The sequence below is a fragment of the Hemibagrus wyckioides genome, linkage group LG22 (assembly GCF_019097595.1).
Source record: "Hemibagrus wyckioides isolate EC202008001 linkage group LG22, SWU_Hwy_1.0, whole genome shotgun sequence".
Classification (NCBI taxonomy): Eukaryota; Metazoa; Chordata; class Actinopteri; order Siluriformes; family Bagridae; genus Hemibagrus; species Hemibagrus wyckioides.
Window position 1 is genome coordinate 9,585,338 of NC_080731.1, and position 8,231 is coordinate 9,593,568.

An 8,231-nucleotide genomic window follows, 5' to 3' on the forward strand; every position below is an offset into this window, starting at 1 on the left:
AAGTAACACCATCAACACTTTTTTAAAATATGTTCTATATTGCATGATTGCATGGAATAGGGATGTAAGGAAAGATGTAAATGGGTTGAAGAAAGTCTTGTTTTTTCCTTTAAAAAGAAGTGCCTGAAAGATTCTGTTATAAATGCCATAACTAACTTAATTATAAAACACAGACACCATTTTTCCAGTAAACAATGAACACTGTATCACTTCGGTTAGAATTGTTTGTCAGGAGAGTAGAGAAAAAAGCACACTGTCAAGAACACTGCCAGCTCTTAGTTAAAAGGATGAAAATAGAAGATGATTTAACTTTCAAGAATAAAAATTGCACCTCAAAAATTCTTTAGGCACTGAGAGGCAATAAAAGACACTGAGAGACAGTAGAAGGCCCTAAAAGGCACCGGCAGGCATTGGAATGCACTGAGAGGCACTAAATGGCACAGACGGGCACTAAATAGCACTGGGAGGCACTGGAAAGCACTAAAAGGCACTGGGAGGAACTGAAAGGCATTGGAAGGCATTGCGAGGCAGTGAGAGTCACTAAACGGCACTGGGAGGACCTGGAACACACTAAGAGTCACTGGGAGGTACTGAGAACCATTAAACAGCACTGGATGGGCACTGGGTGGCACTGAAAAACACTGGGAGGCATTACATAGCACTGGGAGGCAATGGAAGGCACTAAAAGGCACTAAAGGGCTCTGGGAGGCACTGAAAGGCACTAGGAGGCAATGGAAGGCACTAAAAGGTATTGGGAGGCACTGAGAGACACTAATGAGCAGTGAGATGAATAGTACGCTATATGCATATATAGGGATTTGTTTCTTTCAAGCATTGAAGACCAGAATTCCAGATATCATGAAAATAGAAATTACAATTTCTAAACTAAATATTCAAAGCGAACTAAACAAACCTTTCAGTTTCCAGAAAGGAAAGGGAAGAAGGGAGTGTATGATATTTGGCAGAGTGTTAACGGATATATCAAGACAAATGTCTAAACGTGTCTGTGTTCAGAGGTCATGAAAGCTTTTGGAGACAATTATAAATGATAGAGGTTAGTAGAACCTTTGCACTAATTATTTGCAGTTTTCCACCATTAATATTTTTACCAGATCCACTGTGTTTGTTACTTGTGATAATTAAAAGAAACCTCTGTGAAACCTGAGACATGCAAATTTTTCTATTAATTAAACATAGGTTTTCTGTAAAAGAGGAAACGTTTCTCAAGCATTATGACCTTGACCTTGATAAAGTAGCTTTTTCTCCGAAGCAGCAAAGCTGTATTTCAGCCATGTGGGCAACACTTTCATTCTTAAACATTGCTTTCGTCCCATTATCCCAGTGCCATGTATATGAGGCGTGTCGCTCCTCTTAAACTTCTAATCCAGAGCTTGTAACCCATCCAGCCTGCGCACAGCTCCTTGTCCTAAAAAAGCTCAGTTTGTGCAGCTCAGTGGACCGTTCTGACCCTTCATGGCCAGATGCCGAGTGGAACATTTGCAGAGGATCTGACTCTAGACACACACACACACACACACACATTCCTGGATGGAAGATTCATGGGACACTCACTAGTTCTCTGCTATGCATCAAAATCAAGGTCAGGGGCTGAGCAAACAGCTCATGCAAAATTCATTCATTCATTCATCTTCAGTAACTGCTTTCTCCTGGTCAGGGTGGCGGTGGACCTGGAGATTATCCCAGGAAAACTGGGCACAAGCAGGGGAGACCGGAACACTCTAGTCCATCTCAGGGCCATACAGAACACACACTCATATACACATTGATAATTTAAAGTTGCTAATTCACCTTCCAGGTAATTTTTTGGGAAGAAGGAGGGAACTAGAGAGCTGCAAGGAAATCACACATTTACACAGACAATGGACGAACATGTGAAACTCCACACAGACAGAGTCCAGGGTTAGAGTATAAGCATGATCTTCGCCAGCTTGGTTCACAAAAAATGTTGCACTCATAAGTGTTGTTTTTTTTTTAATCCAAGATGAAACGAGGCACTGGAAAGCACTATCAGGCACTGAAAGACACAAAAATCCTCTGGGAGGCACTGAAAGGCATTGGGAGGCATTGGGAGGCAGGGAGAGGCAGTAAACGGCACTAGGAGGCACTGGGAGGCACTGAGAGGCATTAAACGATACTAAAAGCACGCTGGGAGGCACTGGGAGGCAATGGAAGGCACTAAAGGGCACTGAAAGGCACCGGGAGGTACTGAGAGGCACTAAACGGCACTGGAATCGCAGTGGGAGGCACTAGAAGGCACTGGGAGGCAATGGAAGGCACTAAAAGGCACTGGAAGGCACTGGGAGGCAATGGAAGGCACTAAAAGGTGCTGTAAGGCACTAAAGGGCACTGGGAGGCATTGGGAGGCATTAAACAGCATTGGGAAACACTAAAAGGTGCTGGATGGCACTACAGGGCACTGGGAGGCACAGAAAGGCACTAGGCATTCAAACTAAAAAAAAACAACAACTAAAATACTAAACTAAAAAACCTGTAAAACTAAAACCAAGGTCTGTTATATTCTTACACTGACCTGCAGCTGTACTGCAAAATTGTGAATGTTTTGTTACCATGTTACTGATGTATATGTTTTGTACATATGCATGGAACAGGAAGCCATTTGGGATTAAACTGACAATTACTCATGCCATAGAAAGAGCTATAAGTGAGGTTGACATCATAAAACCTTTCATAGAGGGGGGAAAAAAAACCTGAAAAAACGTTTTTGGTGTCACGGAAGCCAAAATCCACAAATTATTTACACAGTTATTTCACTATGATTTGCTACAGCACACACGCTCTGTCCACTGCTACATATTGAAAGCTTTATGCTAAAAGAGTCCTTTCATAAAATGACACAAACATTTGATTTGTCATTCATTCAAAATGACACTTTTTTCCCTCTGAAAAACAATCACTGAGTAAACTGTGGCAGGTTGGAGTGCATTTAGGCTTCGCCTCACTTTCCAGTGCTAACATGAGCTAACCTGACAGGAATTAATAAAGGTTCCTGATTTTACGATGAAGTTTATGATAGTTGTTAGCTAACGCAAGCTAATCTGACAGAACTGAGAAGACTATTAGGTTGACATGTTTATATATATATATATATATATATATATATATATATATAGCTAGAATAATCATAAATGTTCAGGATATTTATTAGCCTGGCTGCTCAATAACTAATTTGGCTGTCAACAATGACTGCTTTCTGACAAACGAACAAAAAAGGTGGATGTAAATAAGTATTAAGTAAAAATTTAGCAACGGAACACTAGCCAACAGCATTTTGTAGGTCAAGCTAGCATTCTAGCTAAGAACTATCTAAAGTTTGTTATCTTGGGTAGCTGACAGTTTCCTATATAGAGAGAGTTATTGTGAATGACAAAACATTAGAAGGTTGTATAGAATATACAGTTGATTACAATGACACAAATCCTATCCTAACAGAAATTTTCACACATTAAATGGAATTTAGTGACGTTAAAAAGATTATTGAATTTCAGTAACCTAGGTGTGACATTAGGTCAGCTAATGTCTTTTCTGTCACTTTTCTGTGTAATCAGAGAAAAATCCTAAAAAAAAGTCTGTGACTGTTAATGTGGATTTGCTGTAGGTACAATGTAAGGTAGGTAAAAATGTTCACTGTTATGTGGGGTATAAGTGAATAACTGAATTAATAATTTGCTCATTAAGGATTTAACTTCACAATTTAGATTATAAATATTGGTTTTTAATGTTGTTTTTATATATATCATTTTTATATACATTTTATATAAATGTGTCCATTCCTAAATATCAGCAGGCACTAAAAATTTTTTTTTCAAATATAATTACATATAATTCATTGTTATTATTATTATTATTATTATTATTATTATTATTATTATTATTATTATTATTATTATTATTATTAATAATAATAATAATAATAATAAAGTAAAGCATGTCTTTATTGTGGAGTTTACAATTAAAAAAATAATTATAATAATAGCAAAAAGCTTGTTAGTTTATGTAAATATTATTTTTTATATTTCTAAAGCATGTTTATGTCCAAATCATTGCTGTGCTAATTGTGTGACTCTATACACTTTAAATCTATTTTTCACCCACATTCACTAAACAGATGTCACAAGGAAACTAAATGTAGACTGTACCAGTATTAAAAGGCTTTAAAATTAGACAGTAATAATAAACACACTGTATGATGAGAATAGCAGAATGATGCAGTACCGTACTAGAGAGACTAAACCAAATAAAGTCTCATGAAGGAAAAATGTCAAACTGTTGCTGGTATAATGGTTCCACCTAGTGGTGTAGTAATGGGTGTGTCTTCATGGAGTGGAGATAATTGTAGCAAGGCAATAAGATTCCAGTCAGTAAAACCTAATTGTGTACATAAATAAGCTTATATATATATATATATATAGAGAGAGAGAGAGAGAGAGAGAGACAAGTCAGTCTCATAGTCTCCGCTCTAATTCATCCCAAAGGTGTTCTATCAGGTTGAGGTCAGGACTCTTTCTCAAAAACAAACTCGCTCACCCATGTCTTTATGGACCTTGCTTTGTGCACTGGTGTGCAGTCATGTTGGACCAGGAAGGGGTCATCCCCAAACTGTTCCCACAAAGTTGGATGCATTAAATTGTCCAAAATGTCTTGGTATGCTGAAAAGTTCCTTTCACTGGAACTAAGGGGGCAAGCCCAACCCCTGAGAAACACCACTTGATTTAAATTATTTGTAGGGGTGTCCCAAAACTTTTGACAATATAGTGTATGTGTTTTCTTTCTATTAAAAATGGTCTATAAATCTATAAAGAACTATGTAATCTTGTATGCATTATCCAAGTTTATTAGGTACACCTTTGTTGCTATAATTGTCAGCATTATACAAGCACCCGTCTGCCTAATATTGTGTAGGTCCGACTTGTGTCACTAAAATAGCTCTGATGCAAAGAGACAACGAGATCTCTGAAGGTGTGCTGTGGTATCTAGCACCAAGAGATTAGCAGCAGATCCTTTAAGTCCTTTCAGTTGTGAGGTGGGGCTCCATGGATTGGCCTTGTTTATCCAGCACATCCCACAGATGCGATTGCATTGAGATCTGGGGAATTTAGAGGCCAAATCAACATACCTTATGTTTCTGTATTCCCCACACGCATCAGTGAGCCTTGGGCACTCTTGACCCTGTCACCGGTTCACTGTTTGTCCTTAATTAGAGCACTTTCGGAAGGTCTGCATACCGAGAGCACCCCAAAAGACGGAGATGCTCGGACTCGGTCGGCTAACCAACACAATTAGGCACTTGTTATAGTCACTCAGATCGTTATGATTGCAGGTTTTTCCTTCTTCTAACACACCATCTTCAGGAACTGACTGTTCTCTCAGGGCTGAATATATCCCACCCCTTTATAGCTGCCATTAAGAAATAATCAATGTTATTCCCTTCACTTGTCAGTGGTTTTAATGTTACGGCAGAGCACAGCAGTAACACTGACAACAGTATATAGCTTAGATCTGGATTTAGATATTCCTAAAATCCTTCCAAATCAATGTACATTGTTCTACCATCTCAAAAGACATAATATAATATAATATTTAACATAACATCTTTTCTTTTTCATAGAGAATGAGAAGCACAGATTCAAAAAGCTTAACGTTCTTTATTTACAGAGAGGTATGATGTTGGCTTTGAGGTTTCCAAAGTACTGTTCATTGACTGCGTACACTGGTTTTGAGCTTGTAGTGATAAACAATACATTAAAAGAGATCTGTAGTAAAAAAGTGCACAGATCTTTAATATATTGCTGCTACTCAAATCTTCAACTTCGTTCTAGACTACAGTGAGTAGACTACAGTCTGGCAATGATCACATGAGAATAATTGTTATTACATGTAAAAGTGAGCAGCTACATCCATTATACGTCATCGTTCATGGCAGAGTTTAGCATTTGTATCCACTGCTGCAAGAAATCGAAACCACCATGTACGTTTCCCGCATGGAACAAATGAGGCACTGATGATACAACACACACTGATATTAAACGTATCGGATGTGTGGAATACAGTAAACGTGTATGGACATGCTCTTGTTTTCATGAAGCAGGTTTCATGAAAATCTTGTAGTAGAAGGTTGTTGTAGTAAAACCTGTGCCATAAAGCATGGGTTCTCAAACATTCTGCAGACAGGAAGCACTTTATGTTTAAAATAAATAACACATTCTCCTGAACCCTAACCCTGAACCCTAAACCTAACCCATTCTCTCTATAGTGAATGCTTTATTATAGACAGGTCATGATGGATCTGAAGCCTATCCCAGGAACACAGCTTTTTTTGGGTCTTAGTTTACCAAAATGCTATTATTAAATGTTTCCACTGATATGATCAGATCTGTTGTGTTTCCCATATTTAGTGATACAGTAAGCTTTGCATTTCTCTGTACATAGACAAACAAAGCACCATTCTTCATTTAAACACTGTGGTTAATTAATTCTGGATGCTGGATTGATTAATATGGTTCTTATCAAGTCCATGCGGGAGATGGAAGAGTCAGTCAAGCCAAAGCGGATGGAGGCCAGCAGCTGGAACAGTTCGGCCTCATGTGCTGTCCTCGGCTTCACCAGATAGCACAAGCGCTCTTCTACTGTGGTGAGTTTACCATCAGGTACCTTTAAAGTGATGACCAGACATAAATGTTAGCTTTTTTCTTTTTTTTTTTATAACTACCAACCTGATCATAATTATTTTAGCTCTGTGTATATTTTCTAGATTGGCTCACATAGAAGGATCAGTGTGTGGTTATGGGTAATTGCTAAGCTGGGCTGTGACACTGTCTAGGGGAAATGTTATCGCTATATATAACTATAACAGATATCTAAACAGTGATAAAAAAAAATGCATTTATACCTCTGGCGATATGTTCCACAGCCATGTCAACTCTTCATCAGTGAACTCCATCTCAGAACTGGAAACTGTTTATTGGTAATTAGTGGATTAGAATAGATGTAGAGCCTCTACAGGCACACAAAAAGGTTTATAAAGACAAATATATAATACATAATATTACAGGGATGTCTAAGACAATGTAGAGTTGATTCAGCATCACATGCATTTGTGGATTGACTGTTACAACTCAAATATATTATAAGATAAAAGACATGTTGCATTGTACATTATACACACCAGGTGCTGTCTTTTCTATGCGACTTCCTGTCATCACTGCAGATATGCTGGTAGTGGCTGCCAAAAAGAACAGGAACAAGTATGTTAAAGGGCAGATATTAGTAAAAGTAAAATTACCTAATACCTAGTTACTATTATCTCTTTAAAATAAATTCAACATAAATGAGATTTTATTTATGTTTAAGTTTTTTTCCAGACATTTTTAAGCCATTTATACTCACCTAATTATTATTGTTACAATGGGACAGCCATGCCTGCCAGGTGGAAACAGGATCTGAAAAAGGAAAATTTTGACATAGTCATGAGAGTCGAATAATGCTCACTAGTTTCTGAGCCCACGTTGCAGAGATGCTACTACTTAGCAGTTAGAATTACTTTGTATTATATAAAACATTTCTCATAACCATTCGGTCTAAAAAAAACAAGAAATCTATAATATCTGCCATTATACAGACAGCCTAGACGAAGCATGGCCCAAGAGTGCAACATCAGCATTCTGCAGTATTCAGTGATTGGTAGTTATACAGAAGTTGAATTAGTTCTGCATGTTCCTTCTGTGTCTGTGTGAGTTTTCTCCAGGTTCTTTGGGTTTTTCTTCACCTTGCAAAAACAATGCAGTGGCTGATCCACCAGAATCCTTTCCAAATTACTACAAGTGAGTGTTTGAGTAAAATATACTACAGTGACTATGTAAAATGTAATAAATTTGTTGACAAATTCATTCTAGCGATCACTCACGCGTATCTAGAGGAAGAATTACCCACAAGGAGGAGCCAGAAGTCTTTTTAAGTTCATACATTACATGCACAATGAAATTCTTTCTTCACATATCCCATCCTTATGGGGTTGGGGTCAAAGCACAGGGTCAGCCATGAAGCAGTGCCCCTGGAGCAGGGAAGGTTGGGGGTCTTGCTCAAGGGCCCAATCTTCTGGTCAACGAACCAGAGCCTTTACCACTTAAGCTACCACCACCCCTAGTTCATTTGTTTTGTTTGTTCCCACATAGCAGACGGGTCTGGGCCAGATC